The sequence below is a fragment of the Cimex lectularius genome, unplaced genomic scaffold, assembly GCF_000648675.2.
Source record: "Cimex lectularius strain Harlan isolate CLEC.00 unplaced genomic scaffold, Clec_2.1 scaffold263, whole genome shotgun sequence".
Classification (NCBI taxonomy): domain Eukaryota; kingdom Metazoa; phylum Arthropoda; class Insecta; order Hemiptera; family Cimicidae; genus Cimex; species Cimex lectularius.
In genome coordinates, this window is record NW_019392788.1 from 16,811 (window position 1) to 40,550 (window position 23,740).

The 23,740-nt window shown below is 34.2% G+C and overlaps 1 protein-coding gene across 5 annotated transcripts in view; it reads left to right on the plus strand.

The window, feature by feature from the left end:
• Positions 1-14,308: 14,308 nt before the first annotated feature.
• LOC106667006 (protein phosphatase PHLPP-like protein) overlaps positions 14,309-23,740 on the plus strand; it is a 227,194-nt gene continuing 217,762 nt past the window's right edge. For all 5 annotated transcript variants that reach the window (XM_014394591.2, XM_014394593.2, XM_014394592.2 and 2 more), the window contains exon 1: positions 14,309-14,376. The gene's annotated coding sequence lies outside the window, so the exon portion shown is untranslated. The remainder of the gene's footprint in view (positions 14,377-23,740) is intronic.

The following is a 23,740-nucleotide window of genomic DNA, read 5'->3' on the forward strand; positions in this document are numbered from 1 at the left end:
AAACCAGTGAAACAAAAAGAGAAAGAGAGAGAAAAAAGAGAGTTGTACAGGGAGAGGAGAGAGAAAGATAAAAAGATAGTTGTACAGGGAGAGGAGAGAGAAAGAGAAAGAAGGAGCGATGAGGAGGCGATATAAAAGAAAAAGAGTGGACAGGGAGAAGGGAAGAAAAATAGAGAGAGAGAGAGACAGAGAGAGAGAGAGAGAAAGAGAGAGTGACAGAGACCAGAGAAACAGAACGAGAGATAGAGTAAAATGAGAGATAGAAGATAAAAAGAGAGTTGTACAAGGAGAAGAGAGAGAAAGAGAAAGAAAGAGCCATAAGGGGGCGATATGAAAGAGAAAGAATGGAGAGGGAGAAGGGCGAGAAAAAGAGTGAGTGCGAGAGAGAGAGACCAGAGAAACAGAAAGAAAGAGAGAAAAAAAGAGAGATAGATGATAAAAAGATAGTTGTACAGGGAGAGGAGAGAGAAAGAGAAAGAAAGAGCCATGAGGGGGCGATATAAAAGAGAAAGAATGGAGAGGGAGAAGGGAGAGAAAAAGAAAGAGAGCAGAGAGAAAGAGGAGGGAGAGAGCAAATGTGATAGAGAGAAATGTGAGACAGACAAAGAGTGATTGATTGATTGATAGCGTTTATGTAGCCACGCAGAATTACGTCGCTTCGAACTCTCTTACATCCGATGTGTGTTATAATTTAAACATAAACGTGATAATATAAAAACACAATTAAATATAAATTTTATATAACAATCAAAAATATCCATTAGCCTACCTGAGGTATAATAACGGTGTAATAAAGTTATATTAAGGGGCGTCGGTGGCCGCAACGGTTTTGGCGTTGACACGGCGCTCATCACTGTAAGGTAAAGGTTCCGGGTTCGAATCCATCGGCCCTGCATTAGAACCCGACATACATACAAATGGGCTTTTTTCAAAAACACCCGCACCCCGAGGCTTGATATAACCTCTGCTGTTGAGAACCCTCGTAAAAAAGCAAAAAAAATGTATAGTTACATTAAGTTATAATAAATAAAGGTGTAATAACTATTAATATTATTTACAACCTGAATGAGTATTAAAACATAATAAAAAAAACCATTGTAATTGTATTGTTGGTGAGTTCAATTTAGCAAAATAGCGATTTCTGAAGAGAGACCCGAAATGCATAAACAACTGAAAAATATTGCATTAAAATAAATTGGTGTGTTTAGATAAAAAAAATAACGAACATTCTACATTTAAAATGTATAAAAATATTTAAAAACAATATTTGAGAGAAAAATTTACATTTAAAATTAAATTAAGAAAGAGACAGAAAGAGAGAGAAAGAGACAGAGAGAGAGAGAGAGGGAGAGAGAGAGAGAGAGATAGAGTGTGTGAGAGAGTGAGGGACGAGAGGGATAAAAGAGCGAGAGAGAGGGAGAGAAAGATTGAAAGAGAGTGAGAGGAGAAAGAGAGACTTCTAAAATAAAAATGAGTGTCGTTCATGGTATTTTTCATTTCTTCATTAAAAAAGAGCATTTAATATTCAGTAGAACAATGGCTGATCGTTGTAACGTCAAAGAATTAGTTTCATTATAAATGTATAATGACCGGCCACATATCCAGTTTTGGACAAGAACCCTTCATAGTTGTGAAATAGGCATTATTAAAAAATTATTGTAAAATTGGCACACTGGGAAGATAAGAAAGGATAAGAATTTGTGTGTTAAGGATGAAAAAAACCCACTATTCGAATGGGTAAGATAACGGGCCTAGATAAGGTCGTTTTCGTGGGACGGGGGTGACTTTAAAGAGGGAGGCTATTCAAAAAGAGCGCTCCTTTCCTCCCCTCACTTCAATCAATAGCCGGACTGCGGCATGCCACCAACCTCCTCCTCATGGTAAACATGTACCACTTCTTCAGATAAACAAACAGACATGGTCCAAACAACCCAAATTTCATAGGCCGAGTCAGTCGGTCTGACCTGGAAACAATAGATCCTCGTAAATGGAAGGACTCCTCCTTTCCGTGGCCCGTGGGAACCCTTCCGCAGTTCCCCGCTTTCCCATTCAATGCCGCATTCTATTTCCGCAATTTGTGTCCTTTCATTTGTTCCTTCGGCCCTGAAGGGGATTTTTAGCACACAGGAGCTGATAATGTAATGCAATATTTTGTATTTAATTGTACTACGCAGAGAAAAAGCAAAGGATAATCTAACAGTATTTATGTGTAAAATATTGGGTCATAAAATGTTTTAAAGCAATTTTTATTTAGACACTATTCTTTACAATCTCTCAAAAAGGATTATTTGAGGTGTTTTTATATGTCAGTTTCCTTCGATATCTCGTATTTTTGCTAGGTGTTTCGATCTTTTAAAACGGAGAAAGTATTTTTGCATTTTCAATATTTTACGATTTTTTTATATTAGCGCAAATGGAAAACCGCACCTCAGGCTGCTAAGATAACTTGGGATTTGAAGGTTATGATGTTTTAAGGAAAAACCAAAAAGGAAAAGGTTATGTGTGGTGATTAGTGACCGTTAATCGATAATTATCCAGAAATCGTGAGATGCGGTCTGGTGTGATGTAGGTTTCAGAAAAACATTTTCTTTATCGTGCCAACGTTTCGATCTTTATTGAGATCATCTTTAGGGCGTTGTGTTGTCTGCATTTCAGCAAGAAAAGTTCTCTGGTTGATAGCCGATGCGAGTTTTTTCTCAATGTTGGCTATGTCTTTCAGAGTACTTATAGCTGCGTGTCCATATCTAGTTGAAATTTGTTCATAGAATCCCACGTTCTTCGTTCTTCTCGTGTAGAAATATGTGGTGATTAGTGACCGTTAATCGATAATTATTCAGATATCGTGAGATGCGGTCTGGTGTGATGTAGGTTTCAGAAAAATTTCTGAAACCTACATCACACCAGACCGCATCTCACGATTTCTGAATAATTACTTGTTAGTTATATGATTCAGAAGCGGAATTTTTGATTTGGAAGACGAAAAGTGCTTTGGTCGTATTTCAGCCGTTGATGATGGCCAAATTCAAGATTTTGTGGCAAATAACCCCCACCCCACACACTCAATGACTTGAGAAATTGCAGACAATCGACATTTTTCCTACAAGAGTTTCAACGCTTTTGAAAGCATGAGAAAACATCATCGGACCGCATCTTCATCTATTTTTCTCCTCAAATACAACGTTCACACGAATCACTTTTAAAGATTGATAACTGGGGATGAAAAGTCTGTCCTTTCAAATAACGTTCCGAGAGGAAAATCCTTGAGAAAACGCTGGGACCTATAACAATTCCAAAAGTAGGATTATATCCCAAAAGGATAATGGGCGTTTGATGGATTGGAAGGGTAGCTTTATTATAAGATTCTACTGTTAATTCTACTGTATAAACTTCTTGTATACGCCTTCGTGTATCCCCATTTTGATTACGGGTGTTTGGTCTACGGTGAACTTACGAGCTTGTTAACAGCTCAAGAGGATCATGAATTGCTTTGTTCAGTTCTTTTTTAGCTCCCCAACGAGATCTCATATGTCTATTGTGTATCGTGGTTTGAAGTGGCTGTAACCATCCAGTCAGTTATCACAGGCCATACTTTCTTGGCTCTTTACTCTATTAAATCATTTCCCATTCTTCCTATATTTATAATCTGTTAACATTTAAGTCTACATAAATCACTCGTTCACGCCCTTCTGATCTCTAACCCCTCTATAAATCCTCGCTTTTAGTCGCTCTTTCCTATAACCTGTGGATTTCCCTCACTCCATTCGAAGAGTACCACTTACCACCTTTAAGTCCCATCTTTTTGACTACCACCTGTCCATACAATTTAAAAACGTAGTATGGTTAATTTCTGTTCATTTTCCACTTTTTTATTATAATTTAGAACGTATAATTTTTTTTTGCTATTACATTTAAATCCTTATTTATATATTCGTTTTGACAAGAATTGTGCCAAATATTGTACTTTTTGTTATTCAAGGAGGCCCAAAGCTCCTGAATAAAATTTATTTTCCTCCTTTTCTTCTTTCTTGTTGTAAAGTGGACAAATTGGAGCAATTCGCAAGAAGGTTGTTTACTGCCAGGATAACCCTGGCCCCCACGTGTCTTTGCAAACGCGCCTGAAATCACGCTACCCCGCCCACCATATTTGCATGACGTTGCCCCTTCAGATTTTTACTTATTCCAGTCTTTGCAAAAATTTAACAATGGGAAAAATATATCTTGAAGTGTAAAAGAAAACACACCGTAGAGTTCATCGCTCCAAAACTTCAAAATTCTGGTTGTATGAAATTGCTAAATTACATTGAAGAGAAGAAGAGCAAATACATTGTTGATTAAAGTTTTGTACACATATCTGAAATATTCATTCAATTTAAATTTACTGACAATTAATTTAACTAAAACTATAATTAATGATATGAAAATGATTTGATGATGAAAACTTTCCACTTTTAAACACAAAACATGTTATGTATTACACTTTGCATTAAAAAGAAAATGAATGATAATAATTGAAAATTTGCTTTTCATACTTGTGATGATGTGTGTTCTTGCTTGCCTATCCCGTTTGCTTACAGTGTTCGATATCTTGGTGTGACATGAGACTCAAATTGAGATTTAATTTATACATTGATTCTTTCGTTTCCCTTCTGAGGAAGCTCTTTTATAAATTTAAGATTTTACGCAACTTTATGAAAATTGAACCCTTAAGGGCAATATATTTTTTTCTTGCAGAATCCATAATGGCCTATGGTAGTTTTTCCTTGGGAGGTACTAATAAATACTACAATTAGGCTCTGGATATAACATAAACTCACTTCTTAAAATTATTATTCAGAAATCGTGAGATGCTGTCTGGTGTGATGTAGGTTTCAGAAAAATATTTTCTTTATCGTGCCAACGTTTCGATCTTATTGAGATCATCACCAGGGCTCAAAGTGTTTGTCTTCTGTGTAATTGTGCCATTCTTGCGTGTCGTGTTGAGAGTGCCCTTAAAATTATTTTACATAAACCGTATAGACATAATACGAAAAAATTAGACGGGAATTTAAAGTAATGAATCTATACCAAAGCTTTCGTAAATGTTCATTTTTGTATATATATAATCTTGTAACTAGTTACATCAGTGAATATAACACAAGACACAATTCATTGGCTAACTGAATGTAACAACCATGCATTTTACAAATTTTTTATTAAATATGGCTCTTCATTTTTTTTATAAAAAGAGGCTCATTATTGATCATCATCATATAAATGTCAAAAACTACAAAGAAGGCAAAAAATTCAATATTTTTTAACTTGTAGTTAAGGTATTATAAAGCAAAAAAATTTTTTTTTCCTGCTACACGTTTATTCTGTATTATATGTGTTTATTTACTTGTTTTTCATTATGTGTTTGTAAAGGTATACTGTTTATTTCTCTGACGATCTCCAAAATCTCTTGTTGTTTAGTACAAGCTTTGTTTTTTGACAGCAAGCAGGGATGTACGAAAATATTTTTTTTGTTAATTTATGTGTAATGTACATTCCTGCAAATAAAGATTTATTATTATTATTATTAAATTTTATTTTATTAGTTTCGTGGTCCGCTTGACTAAATAAATTATTTTCTATTAATTAACGTTTTTAGTTGAGATAAAAAAGTGAGTGACACGAGCGGGATTCGAACTCACGGCCTTCGGCTAGATACGCCGCTGCTCTACCACTTGAGCTATCGTGGCCTCGAACCACTCGGGACACTAACTTCCCATCTAAATCCCACTTTTGAATTTTCCCTCCTTTTTGCCATTTTTCAAATGTCGTGTAATCTATTTGATTCTCGGCGGCAAATGAAATGGTCACGGAGAGCTTTAGTGAAGATATACTTTAGTTTAATTGTTAAATCCATTACAGTTCGTGGTCATTTTGACCAATTAATATCTTTCAATTAATTAAGGTTTTTAGTTGAGATAAAAAAAGTCAGTGTCACAAGCGGGATTCGAACCCACGACCTTCGGCTAAATATGCCGCTACTCTACCACTTGAGCTATCGCGACTTCGATCCACGCGGACACTAACTTCCCATCTCAACCCCACCTTTTATTTTATTTTATTTTTTTTTATTATTTTTTTTTTGTGGGGATGGTCACGCACTCGATCACAATACTATTAAAATGCCTGTAATAGTACTTCAATTATAAAATTACTTTTTTAAAATATTGCATAACAAATAATAAAGATAATAAAAAATAATTTTTCTAATGTGATGATGTTGTAGGTGAAGAATAAGCAGATTTGAAAGCGATGCAATGAGATTGAGTGTTTATACAGTAATATTTTCACAAAATTTATAATTGGAATACGATGACGACTTGGAACTCTTCTGTAAAATTTCAGACTGCCACGAGAAAGGAACAATTGCCGATTGATCAATTTAAAGACTCATATTGTATTGAAAAAACACCGAGGTAGGCAGATTTGAAATTTGCATGCAGTAGAAAGTTAAAGTACTAAATATGTTACACTTATACTATAACTTTATATTTATCCCTTAACAATAGAAGAAGGGAAGAATTGGAGAGAGAGTTTGAAAATATTGAAAATAACTAATGTTCTTACCTATAGTTTATAGAAATCAAAAAATCTTCAGATCGCATGAAACACAAAATGATTTGCGAATACTGCAAGCTAATGTCGCGTAATCGCAAGGTACGCTCTGGAACGCTCGCAATTTAAACAGGTTGCACATCGATTCATTCAACACAATGACAGCTCTTGTCTTTCCGATTTTAGTTTCTACTCGCGCCATTTGCCATCGCGGGTAAATGAGCCTTCAGATGAAACGGGCCCTTCATCCAAGAAAAAAGTAAATAATCAATTGCCATGTTGTGCCGTTTGAAAAAATGTTATTGAGGAAATTCTTTTGTAGCCTTTGATAGTTCACGGCATGGTCCTGAATTTTCATCTGTGACATTGGCATTTGCATTACAGGCGCGGAAAAAGGGTCACATCCATTCTTTGAGGTGGTACTTCGGGTGTGAGGATCAAAGGAATTCAAACAGAGTGCGACTTTTATGGAAAAACAAGAATGCGAACAAAATGACACCACATTGGCCTCCAACCCAGGAAGGATATTAAAATTAAATGCTTAATGATATGAAATATAATAAAAAATAAATATAGTCAATTGCACTGATACCATCTCTAGTGTAATTAACATAGTGAAAAAAGCACTACCTACTATTATCAAAAAGGTTTTTCGAATTAATTGAAAAGCGATTGACTTCCAATACCATCTGTGTTTCTAAACTTCCTCATTAAAAATAATTTTTATCTCAACTAAAAACCTTAATTAATTGAAAGAGATTAATTGGTCAAGCGGACCACGAAAACTAGTGAATTTAATAAGTTAAAATGATGTATTCTTCACTAATGTTTTCCGTTGCCATTTCATTTGTCGCCGAGAATCAAATAGATTACACGACATTTGAAAAATGGCAAAAAGGAGGGAATATTCAAAAGGTGGAGTTGAGATGGGAAGTTAGTGTCCGAGTGGATCGAAGTCACGATAGCTCAGGTGGTAGAGTAGCCGCGTATCAAGCCGAAGGTCGTGGGTTCGAATCCAACTCGTGACACTGACTTTTTTATCTCAACTAAAAACCTTAATTAATTGAAAGATATTCAAGTCAAGCGGACCACGAAAACTAGCGAATTGAAAATAATTTTAAAATTACTTCAAAAATTATTTTTGACTTCCTATACAATAGGGGTTACCCCTTTGCTATGTGTAAACACAATTTTTCTTAAATTAATTCAAAAATTGTAAAACCCTGGCACATTCAGAAAAGGAATGTTCAATATGGACAAATAGTAAAAGTTTTCGTAAAAACCCTACCTAGCCTATCCATTCCGAACCTAACCGGTCAGTGATCTTAACCCCGTATTCCTTACCCTTACCTATCCCTAACCACAAACCTAACCTAATCCGTCTTTAACCTTATTTCAACTTCATGTGCACCTCGGTAACGCGAAAATGGCGAGAAAAAAAATAAATCGGAAAACTTGGGCGTCCGTGGTGATGATGTATCCACACAGCGACTCTTAATTTTAACGATCGCGAGTTCGAATTCCGGGGCCCTGAATTGATTTTGAATTTGACAAAAATGTGTATCCAGCCTCAAACATATCCATGTTATGAAATTTATGGTAAAAAAGATTGATGTGAGCTGTGCAAAAGACTTTGAATAGAATTTGTTACATGATTGACAACAGTGATGAGGGATCAATTGAAGAACTCCTGTCAACAATTAAAAATAAGGTGCATTTGGAATTTTTGATAAAAGCGCGAGAATCTCAATTTGGGGAACGATACAATATTGCCTGTATTTAGGGAACAAGTAATGTCTTTACAATAATAATTACCTTCAATTTATGCTAATGCTAATGACCGTAAGAGGGGGGACTTCTGGAACTGAATTTTCAAGTTAGCCGACCAGCCGGAAGTTGGCGATGCTCTCTATGCTGCGAAGGTTCAAAAGAAGATTATTCGCTTCACTGCGGACTCTCCGATTTTGGCAGAATTCAGAGTTACCTCGGTAAAATTAAATTGTCTAGGAACGAATGTGTAGATGTACTAAATTTCGAAAGCCCTTAAGATCGCAAAATTTTGATTGATAAATTTAATTATTAAATTAGACATTTTTAATTTACTGTAATGTGGTGAAGCCCGTACTTAACTTCATTGTTTTGAATTTATTGGATCTGGGCCGCCATATTCATAGTTAAATAAGTCTACAATAATGTTTTTGTTTTCTTTTTCTCTGTTCTTCATTACTGTTTTTCACTGGCCCACTCACGCAGATGGAGTAAAGCCGGGAACACACTTACCCCATGCTACCAGACGCCTTGCCACGTTTTGGTAGGTGTGCACATTTATACGACGTCAAGCGCACGCCACGTACAGTCACTCAGCGTGAATCACAATAATCAGTATAACAATCGCAACCCCTCTTTTGTTCTTAATGCACTATTCTGAGCAAAACCTTGTAATAAATTGTTAGTTAAACTTAATTGCTTTAAATAAAGTTATTTTTATAAGTTAATAAGTTTATAAAGTTAGTTAAATTTTATGAGCACAACCATATAATAAATTGTATACTTTTATGAGCAAATCGTTAGTTTTAGTTAGTAAGCAAGTAGTTATTTATTAATTACTACTTTTAAGTACTATTAATTACTACTATTAAGTAAGTAATTAGTTAGTTAGTAAATAAATCGTTAGTTAAATTTTATGAGCACAACCATGTAATAAATTGTGTACTTTTATGAGCAAATCGTAAGTTTTGTTAGTAATATTTAATAAGTAGTGGCAGTAACAACTGAATTTGCTTTTTTCTTCAAGATCTTGAGCCCGGGTGTTCACGAGTGAAAAATTTGTCGATAATTCTAACATTAAAAACTAAAATAATTCTTAAATTAGTACTACTTTGCTCTTACAATGAAGTTAAAAACGCAGCATCAAAACTCCAAATGCCGATAGATTCTGTTAATGACTTCTAAACTTATTTTTCCCATAAAATATAATTCACTAGTTTTCGTGGTCCGCTTGACCAATTAATATCTTTGAATTAATTAAGGTTTTTAGTTGAGATAAAAGTCAGTATCACGAGCGGGATTCGAACCTATGAGATCTCAATCCCGCTCGTGACACTGACTTTTTTATCTCAACTAAAAACCTTAATTAATTCAAAGATATTAATTGGGCCGAGTAGATCACGGTCACGATACTCAAGTGGTAGTACAGCGACTATCTAGCTGAAGATCGTGGGTTCGAATCCCGCTCGTGACACTGACTTTTTTATCTCAACTAAAAACCTTAATTAATTGAAAGATAAAATATAATTTTAGTAATTCGTTTTTACAATATTTCGATTTTCCGAAATACTTTTGACTTGCAAGTTTGAAGCTGAGCAATCGTGCTTCCCAGATTTGTTAGTGAAATCCGAAGAGCCAGAGCTATCAGAACTATAGGTCTATTATTCTTCTCATTGCCCGTCGTCAAAGTGCAACGAGATCCAATCTCCCCCTAAAGCCAAAATGGTGGGATTTGAAAATTGGCAGACTTCATTACCATTACTGACGGCAGTTTCCTTCTTGGTTATCAACAAATTTAGAATCAATTTGTTCACGTCGTGTAAATATAATTTTTACAAATATTTAAAATATACAAAATGTGCAAATAAATTCTCATGAATGTATAATTCTCTCATGAATGTATCAATGCTCCATGTTGCAATCCCTCGACACATAGAAGTATTACATTAAAAAAAAAAAAAAAAAAAAAAAAAAAGTGTCAGTTATTATAACAACAGTAAGTTATTGAGGAGTAGCATAAATTCCTTCACTAAATAAGAGAAAACTGACCTAATTAGAAATGAGCCATTTTCCTGGTAAATACTTTCACAAATAAAGCTGATACAGAACGATAATATGCCACTTTTTGCAAAAAGAGACAGCGCGTTCCCGCCAATTCAAACGTGGCATATCCACTTACAGTCGTGTCATCCATCCTGTAGCATCACACACCGGATTACCTCAAAAAACTAAATAATCCGGTTGTTAGACTTTTTTGACATCATTCCATTTTAAAAAGATCACATTGAGTATAATAATAAACATTAAATATTTCTTTGTGGAGTGAACGGTTGAACTGAAAAGTTGCTGCCAAAAAATTACAACAAATACTGGTGGACGAGAATGTTTATACATATATTAGGTTTTAATGTTGGTTACATGATAATTTGGCTCATCAAAGCAAAAATTGGTTTCTTTTTATACTATTAAAATTAATTCCTACAAAATAGCCTAAATGATAGTTATATTTCTCGCTGAATTCATTAAAGTATAATTGAGTTTTCCTTCTTCAGCATGTCATAAATCACTGAGACCGGGCCATCAATAACTCATGCCACGAAAAGGAATGACTGTCTGAGAAACAGCTCATTCGGTCTGATGCTTGGGAAAAAAGGCCATTGCTTGCAACATATTCATCTTAAGAGACACGGAAAAAAGTCATAAAAGACTAAAAGGCATCTATCCTCTAGTCTAACGCAACCCTCATAAAAATTTGAAAAATAATAATCTTTGATGATCTGATCTGTTATCTTCGCTAATGCATAAAATGCGGTGATAACATTTATATGGAAATCACAGGTTTGTATATTTATAAAATGTGTTTAACGTGATGTTCAACCAGTAACAATCGTAACATTAACAAGTAATCATCCACAATAACGTGATGTGTTGTAAGTACTGTTGAAGTTATATTATTTCCAATACTTACTTAAAATTATTATTATTGTGACTTCAAAAAAAATTATAAATCGTTTTTATATATTCGTCTTTAGGTAATGGTATCAATGACCACTATGTAATACGTCTCGGTTCTGATTTCAAACATCAATTACTTATACTTTTATAATATTATTTTGGATCCATTACAGCTCGTGGTCCGATTGACCAATTAATATTTTTAAATTAATTAATATTTATGAAAGGTATTGGTCGAGATAAAAAAAGTCAGTGTCACGAGCGGGATTCGAACACACGATCTTCGGCTAAATACGCCGCTGCTCTACCACTTGAGCTATCGTGACTTCGATCCACTCGGACACCAACTCCCCTTCTTAACCTCACCTCTCGAATTTTCCCTCCTTTTTGCCATTTTTTTTTTTTTTTTAACCTTTCATAAATATTAATTAATTGAAGAATGTTAATTGATCAATCGGACCACGAACTTAATGGATTTAATAATTAAAATGAAGTATATCTTCACTAAAGCTCTCCTTGTCCATTTAATTTGCTGCCGAGAACCGAATCCTGATTACAGGGCATTTGAAAAATTGCGAAAAGGAGGGAAATACGAGAGGTGAGTTTGAGATGGCAAGTTGGTAGATCGAAGTTGGATCGAAGTCACGATAGCCCAAGTGGTAGAGCAGCGGCGTATTTAGCCAAAGGTCGTGGGTTCGAATCCCGCCCTCGTCACTGACTTTTTTACTTCGACCAATACCTTTCATAAATACTAATTATTTTTGATGTGAAAAATTATCATCTAATATTATTAGCATTGTACATGTTAATATTACATATATATATTAATATTATACCCACTGGGTGTCGCGCAGACGAAAGATCAAACTACTTCACGATACAAATTTTTCTCAATTAAAAATCGATGGGATGTGCCGGGATCTGAACCCAGAATCGCCAGCTTGGTCTGAAGAAGACGCCCTAACCGCTTGGCCACTGTGGTTCCCTTCCAATTCGGAATCCAATTCTAAATAACGCTTGGCCGCTTCGAATATAATTAATAATCGATTGTATGCGTTATTTTCATGATAGGAGATATAAAAACATCGTTGGGGGTAATAAAAACATTGATGGTTTTTAAAAAAGTAAACAAAACCAATTTTTGACACAATTAGATAAAAATAATGTTTTTTATCACACCATTGATCCTTAACGGTACATGTAATTAGTTTCAAAAATTGAAAAAGTAAGGAAAAACACGAAGAAAAAGTAAAAACAGACTTTATGAATACTTTTGTAAGACTATAATAATCTACGTATATTTTATTTCCTTACAGAACGCGGTTTACTTTTTTTCCCACCTAAATACGATGTTAACCCGTGGGCCGGAATAAAAACATGCAGGCGGCCCTAGTTTGCTAACCTCTGGTCGAGAGGGTCGAACAGACAGGTGAAACAACAAAAGATGAAGGTCATATATTACTTGTCTGTATCTCTCGATCTCTCGTAGCTCCTTTCTCGAGAGTTCTTAAATGTAGGTAATACGTGTGAATGTGAAACATTTTTTTAAGGTTTTTCAAATCTAATGTAACGTTTGATCGATCAAACGTAGCCCTCTTCAAGTTGCAAGCAACCCTTTCCACATGAATTAAGGAACAAGATTACATTTAACGTGGAAAGGGGTTCAACTCACATGAGAAGGATTACATTTCTTATGGAAAGAGGTTCAATTCATATGGAAAGGGTTAGATTTGATTTGGAAAGGGGTTCAACGCACATTGGGGCATAGAGGCAACGAAAAGGTTGACATATTGGCCAAAAAGGGAGCTAACATGGACTCTATGGGCCCAGAACCCTACTGCCACAAAAGAGGATACTAAAATGGATCTTTAATGAGTCCAAAACCTGGTGGAACAATATCACAGGTATGAGGCACGCGAAGAGATTCAGAAGTACCATCTGCTAAACATACCAAAAATTTACTAGAAGGCAACTGCAACCAAAGATTCTGGTTGGACTCCCCATAGGGCACTGCCACTTAAGGCGGCACATTCACCGTATGTATAGGCAGAATAAACACTGTACAGATACTGCCAGGAAGAGGAGGAGACAGCAGAACACATCTTATGTTTCTGTGAAGGTCTATGCAGGTGCAGGTTCTTGCAACTAGGACAAGAAAAACCACAAGCAAGATCCTACACTAAGGAACCGCTGGCAAAGCTTTGGAGGCTGGTTAATAGCCTGAAGCTGGCCAGTGAGTTATAAATAACAGAGGAGCATAATAGATCTATTTAGGTCGAGGTGCAGTAGGCCTTGTGCCGCCTCTCTTTTCCCTATCTCTACCCCTATCCCTATCCCACATAGGCAGGGTTACATTTGACATGGAAAGGTTCAAATAGACTCGGAAAGGGTTTCCACTCATGTAGTCAGGGTTACATTTGGACATGGAAAAGGCTATGATTTGTGAAAGGTGACTTGGTATGTTTTAGATATAAGTTTAAACAAGGGTGTAAAGACAATTTGTTACATCAACCTATAGAAATTAAAGACGGAGGCAGAACTAGTGGCAAACAAAAATATAGAAAGAAACACATAAACCTGAAAAATGGCGAATGTATTATATTTTCATGTTGTTTATTTCACAAAAAAATGAACTCAACACTAATAACGAATTCTTCAAACTATGTATTGGATGTCAAATGGATGTAAATTATAAAGGGCGACTGGAAGGTTAACCACTTCATCAATAGAGGAGAAAAATCACCGGGACAAATGTTTGGACATAAGTATTCAAGAGGTCGACCATACATCATTCCTCTGTCTCTAACAAACGACCGAGGCCGTTGTTTTTCACCACCCCGATGCTGTGGAATGCCCACCCTCGTTCACGACAGTTCGGAGGATTATAAAGGGGGCTTGCGGCTTGATAGCCCCCCCCTCGGGGGCTTACAGGTGCGCCGGAAGCGGTGGAGGGGCGCCGTGGGAAGTTTCGGTTCCGGTCCGGCCACATGTTATGTTACCTGTGTACTAATGTGCTCGTCGTATTGACTCACTGGCCGACTACAGCGATCTTTGGATATACGCAATCCGGTGAGCACAATTTCTTTCTTCTTCGACCAAAATGAATATGAATTTATTTGCTAACCCATTTCAATTGCTTTGAGCCGTCTGTAAAATCAATTAAGCCTCACGTCGTTTCAATTTTAAGTTAGTGCTAGTTTTAGTCGTTCCAATCAACATCATCATCAACAAATACTTGAAAATCATTTGAGTACAAAAATTTAAAAAATACTAGTAAACTAATCTAAAGGTTGCCAAGAAAAGCTATTATATTAGAGTTGAAATAGAGTGAAATACAATTTTATTTTGTGTTTACATTATCTGAAAAATGTTCTCACATGTCAATTAAAACTTGAAGATTAATAATTCTTCTACACTATAAGACATTTATGATATCACAACGATTTTAATTTTATTTATAAATTCGTGGAAATTTAATTTTTTAGTTCTGGTTAAATTATAAAATAATATAGAGTGGTAATTCCTGCTAAATCAAATTTTTTCTATTTTATTATAAGGAACATCTAATTTATTATAGTTTCTTGTCTTATAAAATGAAAACTATTTAATTTTAGTTCAATTATCACAATTAAGTTGTCGAAATTTGTCTTTCCAATCCTGTCTGTTTGATCGGGGCGTCGCTGGCCACAACGGTTTAGGCGTTGACACGGCGCTCATCACAGTAAGGTACAGGTCCCGGGTTCGAATCCAGCGGCCCTGCATCCAAACCTGACATACTTACAAATGGGCTCTTTTTAAAAAACACCCCGAGGGTTCATATAACCTCGTAGTTGAAATACCCTCATTATAAGCTAAAATAGCGAACCTTATTTTATTATCCCAAATTCCATAAGAGACAACTAGCTTTTTTTAATTTATATTATTATTTAAACTCTTTAATAAATATAAACTTTGACTTAAAATTTTGGTTTGCATATCACGGTGAATTTTCCATGTCAAACTTGGGACAATAAAGACGCTAATAGTTTTACCACGTCAGGGTTATCAGGTTCCATTTTTAGATCTTTGATATCACAGATAATCGTTTTGGTGTTGTTTTCGTTTAAGCAAAGACCTTTGCTTTGAAACCAAGATTCTAGCTGCACTTTTAAGTTTATTTAAATTGTCTATTAGGTCAATGCATCTTTACTTTTTTGAAGAGGGTTAGTATCATCTGAAACATAATAGCGGAAAACGTTTGCCTAATACATATACATACAATACACAATCGGTCCAACAATGAACCCTTGTGGCACTGCAATATTTACATTATTAAATTGTGACCATTGAACTTTATATTTTACTGTTTGCCACCTCTCTGTTAAATACGGTTCGATTTATTTTATTGCATGTTCATCAAAATTGTACAACGATATTATTCCTTTTACGAGTAGCAGATGCAGTCGACGCAGTCATATGTTCAACTCAAGCTTAAAAAAGTAGCCATAATACAGTTTCCCTCTTCAAAACTGTTTAGTATGTACTTTATGAGGTCAACAATTGCGTTGAATCCCTATCCAATTGAGAAGCGCTGAAAAGTTTTTTTTTTGAAAAACAGCAATTTGAATGGTTAACAGCTTCAAAAATATTGGATAATATTGGCAAAAGTGAAATTGGTCTATAATTTTTTGTCACGTTTTTACCTCCATTTTTATGTATCAGGTACACCATGGCTAAGTTAACTGTTAAATAATTTCATTACAAATATATATATATATATATATATATATACATATATACACAAAATATTTAATACATATATCCACATGTAGTTAGATTAAATTTTTCACAATTTTTTATGTCAGATATTGTTCTCCATAATAAAGTATAATGAATATTATTTACAAAGTGTAAATTTTTGATTGAAAACAACACGTACTCAAGCTTTTGCAGGATTTAATGATTTAATGATTTTAAAAATTTGCGAACCAGTGATATTTGAATTGAACCACACGACGTTAAATGGGTAAAGTTATACATTTCATAAATATGCTTGGTTTTTAATTTCATTTTAAATTTTTAATTGAATTTTCAAAGCTAACCTTTCTCCTACCTGGAAAATACACGCACTTTGTGCTATAGAAGTGATTCAACCGAAACATAGAGTGGTTAAACGCAGTAAAATACTTAGGGATAACTTTAGACAGAACTTACCCTTCACCTACTCATTACGTAGTAAATAAATGTAGAGATCTAATAGTTCAACTATTTCCTTTCTTAAATAGAAATTAAACATTTAGTGTTGATAACAAACTGTTATTTACAAAGCACTAGTATGTGGGCAGTCTCATGGAGCTTCACTAGTGACACTAATTTTAAACAGTTGCAAAAAGTGCAAAATAAATTCCTAATTAACAATGAGCTAGATTATCGACCTGCTGGAAACATGAAGTCTTTTCGGAGGATCTACGGAAGAGGTCAAACACAGAGAAAACTTCCTTTCCGAAATTGCAACTCGGCGAAAACCGAAAGGAAGTTTTCTCTGTGTTTGACCTCTTCCGTAGATACTCCGAAAAGACTTCAAAATTCCTAATTGTTTGTCGTGGATGCTCCTAGGTATACACCCAAATATAAATACATTAAGGATAATATAAAAAAAATTCGTGCGAAATTGTTCATTAAAACTGTAATAGTGAAAATTTACTAATAAAAACAATAGCACAATACAGTGTTAATAACAACAGTACAAAATTACACAAAAGAATTAAGAACATATTAAATACTTAAACCTAAGTGTAACTCAGGGTTGGGTTTTTGTAGTCCAGTTTTTTTTTGGTGGTTTTTTAAGGTGTAAGACATTATTTATGTCGAGAGGTAAAGTATTAGTACTGGCACTCTTGTTTCAAACTTGCAAATATGTATATACATGTATATGGACAGTAAATAAATAATTTTGATTGGGAAATTTCGGTCGATAAGAAGTCGATTCACAAAATCAATAAAACCACCTGATTCACTGTTTAGCTAAAACCATTTTGTTTTTGCCAATTATTGTGTACGAAATACATACTTCAGCTAGAATAATTTGATTAAGCTTTCATTGATTTCGGTTGAACTTTCACTATTAAATAGGCAAAAAAAAAGTACTTACATAAAGCATAAGTCCTGCGATTGCAACAACAATCAATTACAATTCGAATTGAAACTCTTGAACTGTACGGAACAGTTGAGCGTTCCAATCTTAACAGACTACAAACCCTACAATCTAAAATTCTGCGAACAATAATTAATGCTCCGTTCTGTCTCTAACCATACAATTCATACCGATTTAAAAACCCCCATTTCTTATCCGACCTTGCCCAATTCCGTTACAAACATTTTCATTCTAAATTACCCTTTGCGAGAATTGCCATCCTCAACATTACCCGACGTTGGCCACGCGACAACTTAGTTGCCTAGCATCGGCAAATGATAATTGCCAATTGATCTGCACCCTGTTGGTGATCTAAAGAGTCCCATCAATGGATGGACGCCGTTCATGCCTTACATGCCATTTTGTGTGTCCTTGCATACAAACTTGAAGCGAGGAACACACTTACCCGATGCAACGCTATGCGACGCTACTCAAAGCCACCCGATGCAAATCCAAGTCCATTTTTCCATAAGATTGTATTACCCCTTGCACATCTGCTCAATGCCACGCAACGCTACCCTACTCTACGCTACGCGTTTCCCACTGTCCAGATTTTCGTCGGGGTAGCATCGAGTACAGTCCAAGACAAAAAACCGGACACTCATATTTTTATTCAAACTACACGTATTATTGTCGTTATATTAGTTTCAACTCATTTTATAATAATTAATACTTATTTTAATATAAACCAAATTAAGCGAGATCAAAAATTCATTAGTTTAAAAAAATAATTTTAACGGTTTGGCAGAAAATTTATCAAAACAACGAAATAACATTATTTAAAACAATTAAATTTACCTAACAATTTATTACATGGTTGTGCTAATAAAATTTAACTAGCAATTTATTTCATGGTTTTGCTCCTAAAATTACACCATTTTCGTCGAGTAGCGTCAGAACAGGACACTCATATTTTTTGTAGTTTATTTCGAACTATGTATATGTAATTTTGTCGTTGTATTAATTACAACATGCTTATTTTAATGTAAACAAAATTAAACAATATCAAAAATTCATGAGTTTTTATAAAAAATTATCTAATTATGATGGTTAGGCAGAAGATTTATCGAAACACTGGAATAACTTTATTTAAAGTAATTAAATTTGACTAACAATTAATTACAAGGTTTTGCTCAGAATAGTGCATTAAGAACAAAAGAGGCGTTGCGATTGTGATACTAATTTCGGATACACGCTGTGTGACTGTACGTGGCGCGCGCTTGACGTAGCTTAGATGTTCACACCCTACCAAAACGTGGCACGGCGTCGGGTAGCATCGGGTAGCGTTGCATCGGGTAAGTGTGTTCCGCTTTTATGTTCACACAATATAATAACAATTTCAATATTTTTGCTTGCTGCATATTTGAAGTGCAGTTGTAAATAAATAAATTAATTTAAAAAAAAAACTTTGAAAAAACCAAAACAATGATGAAAGATGTGGCAAAATTGTCTTGTTATAAATGAAATTCAGGATTGCGAAACACTCAATGAATATTCAATAAGTTCTCAAATTAATTATGATCAACATTGAATAAACAATTGTTTATACAGCTTATGTGATTCATATTGTGAAAATAAATTTTTAAAGTAACTACATTACAATTAAGATTTTTAGTTGAGATGAAAAAAAGTTAATGGCACGAGCGGGATTCGAACCCACGATCTTCGGCTAGATACGCCGCTGCTCTACCACTTGAGCTATCGTGATGGGATTTTTTTCATCTCAACTAAAAATCTTAATTAATTGTAATGTATTAATTGGTCAAGCGGACCACGAAATTAGTGAATTTTAAAGTAACGTTTTTTAATAGATAAAATTTAGCGTTTTGGGATATAAGCCAACGTTTTTAAATTTAAGCAGTAAATTCGACAAGAAGAAAACCTTCAAAAAAACCTATTTTTAATTCTAGAATGGCATGACACTGGCGCATTTAGGACAGCTAAGTTTAGATTTGTGCGGAATAATTTTGGTTGAATTTAATTATAATTGTATGGGGAGTAGGTGGCATCGTAAAGTCCCGGGTTCGAACCCAGGGCGCTGAACCCAACACATTTACAAATGGGCTCTTTCAACAACACCGGAACCCAGTGTTAAAAAAGTTGAATGACTCGAATCATTTAGAAAGATTGAGGGAGTGAACGGTCCGTGTAGCGAAGGCTTCTTGTTTGATGATCCGTTGATGAACCAATAAGAAAAGGTATTTGAAAAAATGAAAGATAACTGTTTTCATAAGTTATTCAACCTCATATAAAATTCTGTAACTCTAGTTTTCTGATTTCATTACCACTTTTATCAAATTAAAGTGAAAAATGATCAGTCAGGAAAAAAAACAAGCGCGCCTTGGTATAAGCAATTTTATAATTTATGAAATTATTGTTACAGATGATTTAATAACTTTCGTGTAGTTTATTTTGGAGAGATTAAATTCTTCCGAGTCAGCTCTGTACAGGTTGACTTTAAAGGGTTGGAATAGAAATACTTAAAATTGTGAGAAGTCCTTAATGATACTTTCAACCCATGGGGGAAATTTGAATATACTCTCATTTGAATAACAAATGAGAACAATAGCTCGTTATTAACTTAGTTGACTCACATATCAATCTTATCGTTATCTAAATTATAATAAACATTTAAATAGTAAAACAATAATCCATTTTAAACCTAAAATATGTTTAAACAAACTATATCTATTTTGATTATGTGTTAATATAAAACGAAAACAGCATAATTTGTGCCTTTCTAGTAGAAGAAACCTAGAATTTACTTTTGTGTTTCGTTATTAATATTTTATTAGCCATAATTTTCATAAATGATATGTTTAAAAAAACACTTTCCTGTTTTTATGATCGGCGGAAACATAACTATAATTATGGAACCTTGAACCCCATGTACTCACGTGAATCATCCGTTGCAAACCTTATGAATAAATATAATTAATAAAAACGAGATAATTGGCCTGACTTGGTTAACTTCGAGCAAAACAATATACATTTAATCTTTAGCTATTCAACTTTTTTAAAACAGTTTGATCAATATTTGAACTAGTAATAAATAATTTTTTTTTATTTTTGTTTTATCCCAATGATAAATATGGAATTTAATTTGTTATCATCAATTGAAATAATGATAATTAAACCTTCAAGGAGGTGAAGGGTTATCAACTTACGATTCTATGATGTTTTGAGACTGATTACAATTTGACAATGATCCTGTACTTCTTTATCAGAAAAGCACATCTAAACAGTACCTTAATTTAAAGATTTCGTACATTCTTCATTCAACCATAACAAATCTTGAATATTATTTTTTAATATTTTTGTTTTGGAGGGGTTTCCATAGCCCAACAAAAATTGCGAAGTAAACCTTTTTTGTTCTTCATCATGAGTCATTATCCTGAAAAAAGCGATAGTTTCGTCCTAAATATAATTTTTGTTCACTTTGGCTAGGGTTTTTTTAAAGATATTTTTTCATATGAATGACAATAACCGTATTCCACCTCTATTAAATAGTTAGAGAAAGTTACTTTTAAGTAAGGCCTTTTTAGAAGGCCCGGCTGCTTTTCTCTTGAAACAATGATGCTATAAAAAATAAGTGTAATAAGTATTTTTTCGTCTAGAATGAAATTTTCGCCTTGGAGAAAAATTATACACGGCACCTCAGGCCCAGATCATCTTCAAAATTTCAAATATGACCTCTTGAGACATTATTTTAAAGAATTTTTTGAAAACAATGCAATCGGATTTTAAATTGGTCCAAAAAGGATAAAGTTGTGGCAAAAAGAAACTAGAAACATAATATCGACGGTTGTAATTGAAAAACCGCATTAATTAAAAAAGCATTTTAACGTGAAACATGCCATTTCAATGAAGAGAAACGTAACTTTTTAACAACTTACGTACCATAAAAATACATACAAAATATCTGTACAAATACAAAGAAAATACAAATATTTATGTCAGAAATTAACCTCGTTTTTTAAATGGAAATAATGACCGATTTTAACTTTGAGACTATTATGAAATGTACTTGAAATGTATACAATTTCTTTAAACGAATTATCAACCATGAAATGTCCACTAGAATTTGAGAAAGATAATATTAGAGCTTGCAGTAGGAATATCAGTCACCCAGAATCATCGAAATTTTTTTAATATATATATTTTTAATGTATATATATATTTTATTATTATTATTATTATTTTTTTTTTTTAACGAGGGTTCGCAACAGCAGAGGTTATATAAACCCTCGGGGTGCCGGTGTTTTTGAAAAAAAGCCCATTTGTAGGTATGGCCGGCTCGAATGCAGGGCCGCTGGATTCGAACCGGGACCTTTCCCTTACAGTGATGAGCGCCGTGTGAACGCCTAAACCGTTGCGGCCACCGACGCCCCGATCAAATAGACAGGATTGGAAAGACAAATTTCGACAACAAAGCTAAATTGTCAACTCATTGAATTTTTATAGTAGAAATGCTACCAGATTCAACCATTAAAGGCCGAAAACGGTGAAAACACGTCTCGAAGAATCGAACAGCGAAAATAAACGGACCCGAGTGATCGGCGACGTTATAATTACAGCGTAGCGTCCAAACATCGGTGCATAAAACAGCAAAGCTAAAAATATCATCGTTACCGGATTCAATAAATTAATACTAAAAAGAAGATAATAATTGTCTCTAACATTTTGGCGCTTCGTGTGTTCTTCATTCATTTTTAACATTTTTATAATATATTGTACAGCAGATAATGATAAATTTAGTTTTAAACTTATTTTCCTTAAGTTGAATTCCCGTTTCACCGAGAAAAACAAGCTTTGAGGGGGTCTGATGCGTCTCAACGGGCCATTTTGTCTTGATTGAAAATCAAAACAGACCTCCCCTTATGAGACCTGTTTAAAGCCAGAAACGCACTTACCCGATGCTACGCCATGCGACGCTACCCGATGCTACCCGACGCCTTGCCACATTTTGGTGGGGTGTGCACATCTATCCGACGCAAGCAAACGTCACGTACAGTCCACAGCGTTTATCACAATAATCACTATCACAATCGCATCGCATCTTTTGTTCTTAATGCACTATTTTGAGCAAAACCTTGTAATAAATTTTTAGTTAAATTTTATGAGCACAACCATCTAATAAATTGTTTGTTAAACATAATTTTTTAAATAAAGTTACTCCTAACCATCATAATTAAACAATGTTTATAAAAACTTATGCATTTTTGATCTCGTTTAATTTGGTTTACATTAAAATGTTGTAATTAACATAACGACAAAATTACATGCACTTAGTTTGAAATAAACTACAAAAAATATAAGTGTCCTGTTCTGATGCTACTTGACATTACAAAATGGTGTAATTTTACGAGCAAAACTATGAAATAAATTGTTAATTAAATTTTATGAGCAAAACCGTGTAATAAATTGTTCCAATTTTAGTATATGTACCGCCGAAGCGAGTACAATAAATTGTTAGGTAAATTCATTATATCAAAAAATCGTATTCCGGGTTTTGATTAATTTTCTACCAAACCATTAAAATTAATTTTTTAAATAAAAACGAATTAATTTTTAATCACAGTTAATTTGGTTTCTATTAAAATAAGCATGTTGTAATTAATATAACGACTGTAGTTTGAATAAAAATATGAGTGTCCGGTTCTTTTGTCTTCGACTGTACTCGATGCGACCCGACGAAAATCTGGAAGTGGGGATCACGTAGCGTAGAGTAGGATAGCGTTGCATAGCATCGGGCAGATGTGCACGGGGGTAATGCAACCTTATGGAAAATCGGAGTTTGGATTTGCGTCGGGTAGCATCGGGTAGCGTCGCATGGCGTAGCATCGGGTAAGTGTGTTTCTGGCTTAAGCCTTTTTGTCAAGGTTACAAGGTCAGGTTTACACTGATCAACGTTATATTTATATAATAGGAGATTTATTTTCGTTTTAATTTTTTGTCAATTGAACCAGATCAGATCCTGAGAATTATTTATGTCTATATTTATTTAATGACAAAACGGATATGTCACACACAACACACAATACTCTGTACATATAAATTTTTCTTCAGAATTAACGTCGTTTTAAAAATAATACGATAGATTGTCTAAAGAATGAGTCATCTAGTGGTCAGATCCTTTGAACAACTTCAAAACTTAACTACACTACGGCAAATTTTTTTTAGGGATGGGAGAATTTAACAAAACTACTTCATTTAATAAGCTTTTCAATATGCTTGGTAGGATCGATTCTTCATTTGACG